We start from the raw sequence: 13973 nt of genomic DNA on the forward strand, positions 1-13973 counted from the left end.
TACACTTTAAGGTTAACAAGAGTTTAAAAATTATTCTTTTAAGAAACCAATATTCATATGATGAAAGAATTTCATCGTAAAGAATCTCTTTTTCTAAACTTGACATTAGTTAAAGTCAAGATTAGATTAAGGTCTAGGGGTAGTGTCAGTTAATGACCTAGATTTGGTGTCAAGACCTTAGTTACTTAGAGAATCATGGCCTAATTTAGGACCTGGGTCAGTGTTTTGGGTAGGGACAGCGTCAGTCCTGACTTATGGAGAAGGTCAAGGCCTGAGTGAGGCCTAGCGTCAGCCCCCTAACTGCAGACGCAGTCAGGGCATGACTTAGGAGCAGCATCAGGGCCTTGGTTGGCTCAGCGAAAGGTCATAGTGAAAGACATGAGCAGTGCTTGAGTGAGTCACAGAATCAAGGCCTCGGTTAAGGAAAGCTTCAGGGCCTGAGTTAGGCACAGCCTCAGGTCTTCACTTAAGGATACCGATAGAGCTTTTTTTGGGACAGTCAGGATGGTGCATAGAAATGTGTCAGGAAATTATCTCAGGACAGTGTCTGAATTTTAGTTATTCGTTGCAGCAGGGACCATTAGGGACAGATTCCGGTCCGTAGTGAGATATAGTGTTAAGGCCTTAGTTAGGATTAGTCTGGGCCTTTGTCACGGAGTGTATTAGGGTTTCATTTAGGATAAGATGCAGGACATTAGCTTGGGACAGAGTTAGGTCCGTTCCAGGCATAGTGCCAGGAAATTATTGAGAGCATCAGGACCTTAGTTAGGCCCAGTGACAGGGCCCTAAATCCGGACGTCTTCCAGCGTTTCGTATACAGATAGCGTCAGAGCTTATCTAAAGTACAGCCAAAGGGCCTAAGTGAGGCCTGTCTTTAGGGCCTGAGTTAGTGCCACTGTCAGGACATGTCTTAGGAGCAGCATAAGGGCCTCTGTGGGATCAATGTGAGAGTCTTCTTTGAAGACATTTTCAGGGATTCTAATAGGGATAGCCTCATGCCCCCATTTATGGACAGCATCAAGGCTTACTTTGGGTCAGTTTCAGGAGCTTGGTAAGACCTGGGTCAGGATATTAGCTCAGGATAATGTCAGGACTTTAGATATTGTTGGCATCTTGGCCTTAGTTTGAGACAGCGTCAGGGACTGAGTTAGGGAGAATTTCAGGGCCTTAGTTATGCTAGAGACTCCAAGACCTTCCCTGAATTCTAAAGGGCAGATTCGAACAGTTGCTAATCATGGAAAGGAGGGACTGCACAGACCAAAGAAGAACAGAATAGAATGAACAGTGCAGCCTTGGGCCAAGATTCTGGTTTTGCCTCAAGGGATACAGTTAAGAGCATCTTTGGGCTCTTTAGCAACCTAAACCCCCCACAAAATAGAAGATTTTAGTCTTCATTCCAGAGAAGGTCCTCAAGAGACCATCTGAGGTCAGGTTATATTTAGTTAAGGCCCTGTACACACAGTAATCCTTAGGACACCTGTCTCCTTAAACCACTGCTGTAAAACTCCTCACCAGATCCTCCTGCATTGGGACACACGGTTTTTGAGGGTCGGAGTTTTCTGTGTCCCCCTTTGGCTGCCAAAGGAGTAAAGCTATTCTTTTCTACTTCCTGCAAACCTCTCTCTCTGAGATTTGATTTGGCACTGGTGCACAGAGGTTGAGTTTTCGACATCAAATTTAGTACCCAGTGTGGGGCTGACTTGGGGATCCCCCTGTGGGTCCCCTCACTTGATCGGACACTGAGATTTTCTCCACACTAGTCTTTTTCGAGAGAGTGTAAGGTTGGAGAATTCCTTTAGAGGCCAAACCGCCTGGGACCCTTGCCTGGAAAGGCCAAGCCCCAGTCATCCCAGCAGTTAGAACTCTAGGGCAGGAGTAGATGGTGGAAGAGGAACCACCCTAGCAGCTGCCGAGGCCGTCTTTGCCTTGAGTACGTTCCTCTGTTCCTCCTGCCTGGACTGCCCTGAATGTCCTACTCCAAGGGATTATTTTGGGGAACCAGAAAAATAGCATTTGGGATGTTGCAGCACCTCAGCCAGTGTGTGGTAACTCCCCTGGCAAGCAGTCTGAGGTCCTTTTAGCCCTGTACATTTGGGGGAACCTTGGTTCCCATTTGGGTGACTTTTCATTCCAGGAAATCTCATTTGGAAGGTGAACCACTTGGACAGAGGTCACAGGCTAAGTTGAGACTTGGAAGCTGATTTGAGTCTTGTGCTGTTTGGTTGTTGGTTTCTCTTTGGTTTCTGGTTCCTTTGGTGTGAGGCTTCGATTGGTGTTTAGGATTTTGTTGTGTTCTTAGTCCGTGGTGTGAGTGTTCCATGGTTCAAACGTAAGAAGTGCTTCTTCTTCAGTTCCATCTGAGAGCCAATGGGCAAAATCCTGGCAGACTGGTCAACCTATAGTTGTAAACCTAAGAGTAAGAAAAGAATGAAATTCTATTGTAATTTTGTCTGGCCAATGTATGGATACATTCTTGAAAAATGAGGAAAGGTGGTCTTTGAATGATAGCCTAAATGACTATACTATCCTTCAGCTAGAGTTATTTTGTCACAGGAGGAGAAAGACAAAAGAAATTCCATATGTTCAAGCATTTATGAAACTACGTAATAAAGGAGGTGAGCGGCTAGGTAACAGGCTGATGGTACAAAGAGAAAAGAAAGTCACTTTGTACTAGAGCTCGTTGTGTCTGAATGCAGAAAAAAATAAGGGACAACATAAGATGGATACAGAAGGTGGTGAACATTTGTGAAAAGGGAACATGGAGGGAAGAGTTGTACCTGACCACGATATTCTAAGATGGATTTTGTTGGAAGTGGGTTAGGGCAAGCCTGCATTTTGTTTCTCCCTCCAAAGTTTTCTTAGAATGCTGCTTTTGATTGTGAACAGCTGGTGAGTTCCTTTGCCTGTGTCTGTGATCTGTATTTTTGTTTGAAATCTCTTTACTTTGGTTCAGTGAATAAGTGGTTTTTGGCCAATTCTAACCGTTCTTTTGATCTCCAGCTAACTTTGGGATGCTTTAGAAGGCCCTTGAGCTATCTCAGAGAGAAATGTTTGATTAGTATATTAAATTACCTGGAATTCGTAAAAATCTAGTATGTCCTGGTAAAATTGGAAGTCCTTCCCCTCAAGCTACTTAGGACTTGGAGCAATTGGATAAATGACACCTCTGTATTGAAGTGTGTATTTATGAAAGTTACTGTGTTGGCTTCATTTTGCCCCGATGTTTAAGAGGAAAGGAAAATTACATAGTGAAGTTATCAGAATGTAATGACTCATGATGTATCACTGTTTGCTTTAGGTCTACTGCTAAAAGCACATGTACAATGCTTGTGTGACAATTGGGTATGAATAATAAAATGTATGGCCTATAGAAAGCGTTTTGTCATTAACATACCTCTGAGCATGTTCACGATACCTGATCAGTATTCCCCCAAAGTGGATTAACTAGGCAAATAACAAGGAGGCCTAGCACTGAGGGACATGATGTACACCAGGGCCAAACAGCTGAATCATTCTGGCACTGAGGGATTGACATTTTGATCATCAGTGCTTTCTATTGAAAGACTTGGAATCAAAAGGGAAAAAAACTTCACGTATTGAGGTGTGAGGAAATCTCTCTGGCTTATACATGGTTTAACTTAAATTATACTGACCAGAGTGGCCTGTTTTGTGGCCTTTTAGATACGAATTGTACATCTGCTTTGGCATTGAGGAAGGGAATGCATTTTACAGTCAAAAAGGAGTAGTAACTATGGTTCAGACATCCAAGATAAACCTAAGTGACCTTTGTAGATGTGATTTAGATGCATTCCTGAGTTCTTTTTCTGTTTTCTTTTTAAGTTTTTTTTGGATGTGGACCATTTTTTAAGTCTATTGAATTTGTTACAATATTGTTTCTGTTTCATGTTTTGGTTTTTAGGCCACGAGGCATGTGAGATCTTAGCTCCCTGCCCAGGGCTCAAACCGGCACCCTCTGTGATAGAAGGCGAAGTCTTAACCATTGAGCCACCAGGTAAGTCCCCGCATAACTGTATTGTTGAAATTGAATTTCTGAGCTACATCAGACTCAGGATGCCACTAGCCATTCTGAAAACAATGTCTGCTGGTAGCTGCAACCGTACGTTTTCAAGGACTCCTATCTTAACTATTAAATTTCAAACAGTGACTTTAGATCAGATACTAATAGAAAGATGAGACATATTTGTAGTGTTCAGTAGCTCCTGTTATGGATATGTCAATACTACATCAGAAGTTAAAACCTACTTAGGTAGAATTAGACAACTGGCTACGAAGTCTCTCTGAAGTGCCAGTTCCAGACCAGGTTTCAGGCTTATTCTGCTGAATTCCTAAGGGGATGCACACTTTTGGATGGCATCAAGACTTTAGTAAGGACAGTGTCAGGACCATGGTAAGAGATGGATCAAGATATTAGCTCAGGATTAGTGTCAGCACGTTAGTTATTGGCGGCAGCAAGGCTGATGTTAGGGACAGCATCAGAACCTGAGATAGACCAAATATCAAGGCCTAGGCTAAGACTAGGGTCAGGGCCTTTGTTAGGGACAATGACAAGGCCAGGGTTAGGCCTAGCATGAGGATGTGAGTTAGGGACAACCTCAGGGCCTCACTTCGGGACAGTGTCAGGGCTTACTTAGGGAAAGGGTCAGTTAGGGTTAGGGTTAGGGCACAGGTTAGGATTAGGGTAAAGATTAGGCTATGGCTACGGGTTAGGGTTTTATGGGTTAGGGCACGGTTTAGGATTAGGGTACGGCTTAGGTTTAAGCATTTGGGTTAGGGTTAGGGCACAGGTTAGGATTAGGGTAAAGATTGGGGTATGGATACGTGTTAGTGTACGAGTTAGGATTAGCGTACAGGTTAGAGTTAAGTTTAGGGTTAGGGCACGGGTTAGGATTAGGGTATAGTTTAAGGTATGTCTATGGGTTAGAGTTAGTGTATGGGTTAGATTTAGGGTATGCTTTAGGGTTGGGGTATTTATGAAACCTCTCCCACTCTCCCGATATCACTTAGCAGGTAAAGTAATATTATTTCAGCTCCAGGAATGGAGAAGAATATAGACGCTAGGATAAGACAAATAACACACACATTATAAATAAATCTCATTAGGATTTTGTTTGTAACCTGTACATTAAAACACTAGTGCTTAGGAAATCTATTGGAGGCAGAAGCAGTAAAGGGTAGTTTTATGGGAATAACATCACAGATTTTCTGTAGAATACACAGATTTTGACTGGTTAGCAAGTCAATGAGGCATGCTTTTGTTCTGAAGATATAAACCCTCTTTTAAATTGAGCTCTTATTGGAAGCTAGACATTTTCTCTTGCTGTTGTATTGTTTTGTATTTGCATGATTATTCTGCTTGCATCTCCCTTGTTAAACCGTTGATTTGGGAAAGAGGGCCATTACTGAAAGGAGGTAACAGAATTTTTCTCAAAAACAGAAGGAAATGGTTCTCACCTAACTATTAAGAAATAATCTCTATACTGGTGTACTGACAGAATTATGATTCAGGGATAATAATCCTATGTTGTAACAAGGGAAATTTAAAAAGATTAAGAGAAAAGATAATATTTTACCACTTGCTATCCTTTCCCACTCTGAAATGACCAGTATAATGTGGAGAATTCTCATTTCATCTGTAAGGAATGCATGAATTAGGATATGGGGGTTAACAGATAAGTACTGATATATATGAAAGACATAATCAAAAAACACCTAAGGAATACAGAGAGAGGTCTACTCAACACTCTGTAATAACCTACACGGGAAAGGATCCAAAGATGAATAGATCGATACATACATATGATGAACCAGATGCTGTACACCTAGAACACACACCACATTTTCATCCAATTGGCTGTGATACTAGATAACAATTAAATTTTAAAAAACACACAAGAAGTAAGGAGATATAAGCTCTTGGGGCTTTGCCCTGGCACACTGCACTCTCATTTGCAGCCTAGGAACACAATCTCCAGGAAGCCTCTGTTGCAGGAAAACCCAGAGTTGGAAATGGAGAAATGCTGCCGCCTTGTGGCCGTTTCCCGCAAGAGCGGCTTTAAACGCATAGCAATTGGTCACGTAACATTCACAAGGACTCAGGCCTCTAAAAGACACCTGCCCTCAAAAAAAAAAAAAATGTCCTGAGCTCGGCAGTGGCCAAAAAAATTCAAAGCAGGCAAATGTGTCAAAGAGATAGTATGAAGAGGTAAGTTTTCCTCACTCTTTATCAAAAAAAGGAAAATGGAGAAAAGCTCAACATCAGGAATCATCAGACTCCTCTAACCTACAAAAAGCTTTCAGCTCACCCAAGTTAACTACCGTCAGCCAAAAGACTACAAACAATAAATGCTGAAGGGGTTTTAGAGAACTCTGTTCCCTCTGTCTGCGGAGGACATGTCTAGTTGTAACAGCCAATAACGAGAACAGAAAGGAGCTGCGTTTTCAATTAAAAATTGAGCCACCCTTCCATCCAGAACACCCACAGCTGAGCCTCTCACCTGAGAAGACAGGCTGCAAGAGCTGCACTCCACGAGTTTTCACAGTAGCCAAGACACCGAAGCAACCCAAATGTCCATCAACAGATGAATGGATAAGAAGAGCTGGTCCGTGGACACAGTGGACTATGCGCCATGGAAAACAAGGAAACACTGCTCTTTGAGGCACCCGAGATGAGCCTAGAGATCATCACAGAACATGAGTTAAGTCGGAAAGCAAAAGACATACCGTATGACATCACGTATCGGCGTTATCTAACAGCTGACACAAATGAACATATTTCCACAAAGAAAGACACTCACACACTTAGAAAACAAACTAAGCTTATGTAAAATGAAAGGTGGGGGGAATGGATAAATTAAGATTAGTGTCACCATATGTGTACAAATACATATTAAATATATATATCAAACAGACCGACCATATAGCAACGGAGGTCACCAGAACACTCTGCAAAAATTTACATGGGAAGAGGATCTGTAGAAGAATATATATATATATATATATATATATATATATATATATAACGTACAAATGAACCAGATTCGGTACATCTAGGACCAACAATATTCTAATCATTACCCCGATTTAAAAAAATTAAAAGAGCAAACAAGAAGTAATGTGACATAAACTTCTGGGTTTTTTTCCTGGCACATTCCATTCTAATGGACAACCTGGGAACAGGACTTCCAGAAGGGCTCTGCTGCCCTAGTAACCACATGTGGGAATGTAGCAATGCTGACGCCTTGTGGCCGTTTCCCACAGCAGCAGCTTTAAAGTCAGTGCTAATGGTCACTCAATATTCACACACATTGCAGGCTTGTAAATGACACCTGCCCTCCAAAAAAAATCCTGGGGTCGAAAATCGACCAAAAAAGTCAAAAGAGGGCAACCTTCCAAGGAGACAATTTCAAGAGGTTTATTGTACTCACGGGTTTTTTTTTTCTGTTTTTGTTTAACAGAATAAAAAAAGGCGTGGAAAAATGCTGAACCTTAGGAATTATTAGACACGAAAATACACGTTACAGAAACCTATCATGTCACACCACTCAGCATGGCCATCAGCGAAACTTCTGCAAACAAGAAATGCTGAAGGGGTGGTGAAGAAATGTGTACCCTCGGTTCTAAGTGGGTCGTGGTAAGAGCCCCTAAGGAAAACACAGTGGAGTTGCCTGGAAAGGGTCAACATTGAGCGACCGTTCAATCAAGCACACCCACTGCTGGGTCTATCGCCTGAGAGGATGAGAATCAAAAAAGACACGGGCTGGCAATCCTGCAATCCAGCAATGTTTACCGTAGCCAACACTTGGAAGCAATGAAAATGTCCAGCCACAGAGGAATGCAGAAAGGAGAAGTGGTCCATGGACACAGTGGAAGAGTGCTCCAGTGAAAAGGAGAAATTCCATTTTAAAAACAGATATAAGTAAGGAGACATCAGCCTTGGGGGGTTTCTCCAGACACATTCCACCGTCATTGATAACCGAGGAACACCACTGGCAGGAAGGTCTGCTTCACTAGTTACCAGAGTGCGAAACGCAGAAATGCTGCAGCCCCCTGGCCGTTACCTGCACCGGCAGCTTGAAAACCCGTGCTAATGGTCACTTCATGTGCACAAGTCCTGGAGGGCTGTCAATGAAACCTGCCCTCAAAATGTCTTGAGGGAGGTAGTGGCCAAAATATTTCAAAAGGTGGCACACACTTCAAGAAAAGAATGTGATGAGGTAAGCTACACACACAGTTTGAAGAAAAAAGGACATCCCTGAAAGCTCAATTTCAAGGCTTTATGAGACGCATGCAAATCCAACCACAGAGGTATCGGCTCACACCAGTCAGAAGAACCATCAGCAACAAAACTACCAACAATTCATGCTGAAGGGGTTGTGGAGAAGTGCATACCCTCTAGGTTAAGTGGGACTTTGCCGCCAGCCGCGGCGGGTCCTCAAAGTGTAGCAACAACCGACGAGAGGGGGTAGGGAACTGAACGCACCAAGGTATGGGATCAGAAGGGCACAAGCAACTGACGGTCGCAAGGCAAGTTTAATAACAAAGCACAGCCATATATATACCCCTAAAGCAGGGAATTTGCTTCGTCACGCCTTATCGGCATCAGCTGGTTGGTTGGCTTCTCGGCTTAGTCACACCTTATCAGCATCAGCTGGCTGGTTGGCTGCTCGGCTTCTCCCTCAAAGGCACCAATTTCCCCTCCAGGGTTGCTTTTCCTAGCTTTAGGGAACAACCAGGGACTCCCAGTAACTGAGCAGGTCCCTGGAGCGATTTGGCCAAAGACCATCTCCTTTTGTATGTTCCTACCATAAAGTCCAGGATGCATACCAAGGAGAGTACAGTCGGGCCCTGAGGCTTATGAGGGTCTTAGTGGCGCCTTCCTCAGAGGGCAATGCTCGCCACAGGACTTCACCTGGTAAGAGGCACTAATGGGAACAGAATGGAGGTGCCTTTACAAGGTAAACACTGAGTTACGATATGATCCAGCAGGCCCACTCGTGGGCCTATAACCGAAGAAAGAAGACAGAAGTGGAAAGACACAGGCAGGCAAATCTGCATTGCAGGAGTATTACAATAGCCAGGACATGGAAGCAAGCAGAAAGTCCATCAACAGATGAGTGGACAAAGAAGAACAGGGACCTGTACAGATGGAATGTTAGCCAAGGAACAAAAGGAAACAATGCCATCAACAGCACCATCGGTGAGGCTAGAGTTCATCACGCACCTTGCAGTAAGTCACAGAGCGAAAGAGACATATCCTACGATATCACTTATAGGTGTTCCCTAAAAATTGATATCACTGAAGATATTTCCACAGAGAAAGGCAATCACAGATGCAATAAACAGATTTATGGTTCACCCATGGACAGGTGTGAGAATTGTGTACATTAGGAAATTGGGTTTAAGAGAGAGATACCAACACAGGGGAAATACAAAATCACCAAAGGCCTACGGAATACCAAGAGAAGAGTACTCAACATTGTGTCATAAGCTACATGGGAAAAGGATCCAAAGAAGACTAGATACATGTTTATGTGTAAAAGAGCCACCTCTTTCACACCTACAACAAGCAAAACATTGTAATCAAACCTGCTGTGAGAAAAAATAAACATTGAATTAAAAAACGAACAAGTCAGTCGTGAGACACAAACTTAAGGGGCTTTTTCCTGGCACAGTCCATTCTAATTGACAACGGAGAATACGACTTCCACGGAGGCTCTGTTGCCCGAGTAACCAGGTTTGGTAAAGGAGACCTGCTGCCGCCTTGTGGCCGTTTCTCAAAACAGCAGCTTTAAACCCAGTGCTAATGGTCACTTGATATCCAAAATCATTGCAGGCCTATAAATGACACCTGCCCTCAAAAGCAATTCTTGGGTCGTCCATCGAGGAAAAAAACCTCAAAAGACGTGCACATTTCAAAACGACAATTTCAAGAGGCATATGTTGCGCACATTTTGTCTTCTCTTGCTTTCTTTCTCTTGTGATAAATAAAAGGGCATGGAAAAATGCTCAACATCAGGAATTAATTAAAGCCATGCAAATCCAGTCGACTAAAACGTGCACCCACAGTCGTCAGAATGATCATCAGCCACAGAGTCTACAAAGAATAAACGCTCAAGGTGTTTTAGAGAACTCTGTGCCCTCTAGCTGCCGCTGGGACGTAACCTGGGAACAGCTAGTAGTGAGAACACCGTGGAGGTGCGTTGAAAGGTAAAAATTGAGCTAACATGTAATCGGGTAGGCCCACTGAAGGGCCTGTCTCCCGAGTAGACCAAAATCAAAAAGACACAGGCTGGCCATCCTGCACTGCAGCAGCATGTACCATCGCCAAGACTTGGAAGAAACCCAAATGTCCATCAACAGAACAATGCACCAAGAAGAAGGGGCCCATGTGCACAATGGAATATGAGCCACGGAAAAGCATGCAACAGTGCCGCTGGCACCACCGTAGAAGGATCTAGAGATACCCACCCAAAAGGAAGTACGAAAGAAACCCAAATATAAATATCCTATGACATCACTTATAGTTGTTACTTCAACATTGATACCTATGAAGTCATTTCCAAGAGAAGGCCGTGCATAGATCCAGAAAACCAACTATGCTTAACCAAGTGGAAAGGTGTAAGGAATGTATGAATTTGGATATGGCGGTTTACAGACATGTACTGATACATATGAAATATATAATCACAAAATACCTAAGGAATACCAAGAGAGGTCGACTCAACACTCTGTAATAACCTACACGGGAAAGGATCCAAAGATGAATAGATCGATACATACATGTGATGAACCAGATGCTGTACACCTAGAACACACACCACATTTTTATCCAATTGGCTGTGATACTAGATAACAATTAAATTTTTAAAAACACACAAGAAGTAAGGAGATATAAGCTCTTGGGGCTTTGCCCTGGCACACTGCACTCTCATTTGCAGCGTAGGAACACAATTTCCAGGAAGCCTCTGTTGCAGGAAAACCCAGAGTTGGAAATGGAGAAATGCTGCCGCCTTGTGGCCGTTTCCCGCAAGAGCGGCTTCAAACGCATAGCTATGGGTCACTTAACATTCACAAGGACTCAGGCCTCTAAAAGACACCTGCCCTCAAAAAAAAAATGTCCTGAGCTCGGCAGTGGCCAAAAAAATTCAAAGCAGGCAAATGTGTCAAAGAGATAGTGTGGTAGAGGTAAGTTTTCCTCACTCTTTATCAAAAAAAGGAAAATGGAGAAAAGCTCAACATCAGGAATCATCAGACTCCTCTAACCTACAAAAAGCTTTCAGCTCACCCAAGTTAACTACCGTCAGCCAAAAGACTACAAACAATAAATGCTGAAGGGGTTTTAGAGAACTCTGTTCCCTCTGTCTGCGGAGGACATGTCTAGTTGTAACAGCCAATAACGAGAACAGAAAGGAGCTGCGTTTTCAATTAAAAATTGAGCCACCCTTCCATCCAGAACACCCACAGCTGAGCCTCTCACCTGAGAAGACAGGCTGCAAGAGCTGCACTCCACGAGTTTTCACAGTAGCCAAGACACCGAAGCAACCCAAATGTCCATCAACAGATGAATGGATAAGAAGAGCTGGTCCGTGGACACAGTGGACTATGCGCCATGGAAAACAAGGAAACACTGCTCTTTGAGGCACCCGAGATGAGCCTAGAGATCATCACAGAACATGAGTTAAGTCGGAAAGCAAAAGACATACCGTATGACATCACGTATCGGCGTTATCTAACAGCTGACACAAATGAACATATTTCCACAAAGAAAGACACTCACACACTTAGAAAACAAACTAAGCTTATGTAAAATGAAAGGTGGGGGGAATGGATAAATTAAGATTAGTGTCACCATATGTGTACAAATACATATTAAATATATATATCAAACAGACCGACCATATAGCAACGGAGGTCACCAGAACACTCTGCAAAAATTTACATGGGAAGAGGATCTGTAGAAGAATATATATATATATATATATATATATATATATATATATATATAACGTACAAATGAACCAGATTCGGTACATCTAGGACCAACAATATTCTAATCATTACCCCGATTTAAAAAAATTAAAAGAGCAAACAAGAAGTAATGTGACATAAACTTCTGGGTTTTTTTCCTGGCACATTCCATTCTAATGGACAACCTGGGAACAGGACTTCCAGAAGGGCTCTGCTGCCCTAGTAACCACATGTGGGAATGTAGCAATGCTGACGCCTTGTGGCCGTTTCCCACAGCAGCAGCTTTAAAGTCAGTGCTAATGGTCACTCAATATTCACACACATTGCAGGCTTGTAAATGACACCTGCCCTCCAAAAAAAATCCTGGGGTCGAAAATCGACCAAAAAAGTCAAAAGAGGGCAACCTTCCAAGGAGACAATTTCAAGAGGTTTATTGTACTCACGGGTTTTTTTTTTTCTGTTTTTGTTTAACAGAATAAAAAAAGGCGTGGAAAAATGCTGAACCTTAGGAATTATTAGACACGAAAATACACGTTACAGAAACCTATCATGTCACACCACTCAGCATGGCCATCAGCGAAACTTCTGCAAACAAGAAATGCTGAAGGGGTGGTGAAGAAATGCGTACCCTCGGTTCTAAGTGGGTCGTGGTAAGAGCCCCTAAGGAAAACACAGTGGAGTTGCCTGGAAAGGGTCAACATTGAGCGACCGTTCAATCAAGCACACCCACTGCTGGGTCTATCGCCTGAGAGGATGAGAATCAAAAAAGACACGGGCTGGCAATCCTGCAATCCAGCAATGTTTACCGTAGCCAACACTTGGAAGCAATGAAAATGTCCAGCCACAGAGGAATGCAGAAAGGAGAAGTGGTCCATGGACACAGTGGAAGAGTGCTCCAGTGAAAAGGAGAAATTCCATTTTAAAAACAGATATAAGTAAGGAGACATCAGCCTTGGGGGGTTTCTCCAGACACATTCCACCGTCATTGATAACCGAGGAACACCACTGGCAGGAAGGTCTGCTTCACTAGTTACCAGAGTGCGAAACGCAGAAATGCTGCAGCCCCCTGGCCGTTACCTGCACCGGCAGCTTGAAAACCCGTGCTAATGGTCACTTCATGTGCACAAGTCCTGGAGGGCTGTCAATGAAACCTGCCCTCAAAATGTCTTGAGGGAGGTAGTGGCCAAAATATTTCAAAAGGTGGCACACACTTCAAGAAAAGAATGTGATGAGGTAAGCTACACACACAGTTTGAAGAAAAAAGGACATCCCTGAAAGCTCAATTTCAAGGCTTTATGAGACGCATGCAAATCCAACCACAGAGGTATCGGCTCACACCAGTCAGAAGAACCATCAGCAACAAAACTACCAACAATTCATGCTGAAGGGGTTGTGGAGAAGTGCATACCCTCTAGGTTAAGTGGGACTTTGCCGCCAGCCGCGGCGGGTCCTCAAAGTGTAGCAACAACCGACGAGAGGGGGTAGGGAACTGAACGCACCAAGGTATGGGATCAGAAGGGCACAAGCAACTGACGGTCGCAAGGCAAGTTTAATAACAAAGCACAGCCATATATATACCCCTAAAGCAGGGAATTTGCTTCGTCACGCCTTATCGGCATCAGCTGGTTGGTTGGCTTCTCGGCTTAGTCACACCTTATCAGCATCAGCTGGCTGGTTGGCTGCTCGGCTTCTCCCTCAAAGGCACCAATTTCCCCTCCAGGGTTGCTTTTCCTAGCTTTAGGGAACAACCAGGGACTCCCAGTAACTGAGCAGGTCCCTGGAGCGATTTGGCCAAAGACCATCTCCTTTTGTATGTTCCTACCATAAAGTCCAGGATGCATACCAAGGAGAGTACAGTCGGGCCCTGAGGCTTATGAGGGTCTTAGTGGCGCCTTCCTCAGAGGGCAATGCTCGCCACAGGACTTCACCTGGTAAGAGGCACTAATGGGAACAGAATGGAGGTGCCTTTACAAGGTAAACACTGA

At 43.5% G+C, this 13973-nt stretch overlaps 1 long non-coding RNA gene across 1 annotated transcript in view; it reads left to right on the forward strand.

The window, feature by feature from the left end:
* LOC136794172 (uncharacterized) overlaps window positions 1-10483 on the forward strand; it is a 46862-nt gene extending 36379 nt beyond the window's left edge. The window contains exons 3-4 of the long non-coding RNA XR_010840550.1: window positions 3920-4012; window positions 7476-10483. This is a non-coding gene — a long non-coding RNA (uncharacterized lncRNA). The remainder of the gene's footprint in view (window positions 1-3919; window positions 4013-7475) is intronic.
* Window positions 10484-13973: the final 3490 nt, after the last annotated feature.

This window comes from Kogia breviceps, chromosome 4 (genome assembly GCF_026419965.1).
Source record: "Kogia breviceps isolate mKogBre1 chromosome 4, mKogBre1 haplotype 1, whole genome shotgun sequence".
NCBI classification, from domain to species: Eukaryota; Metazoa; Chordata; class Mammalia; order Artiodactyla; family Physeteridae; genus Kogia; species Kogia breviceps.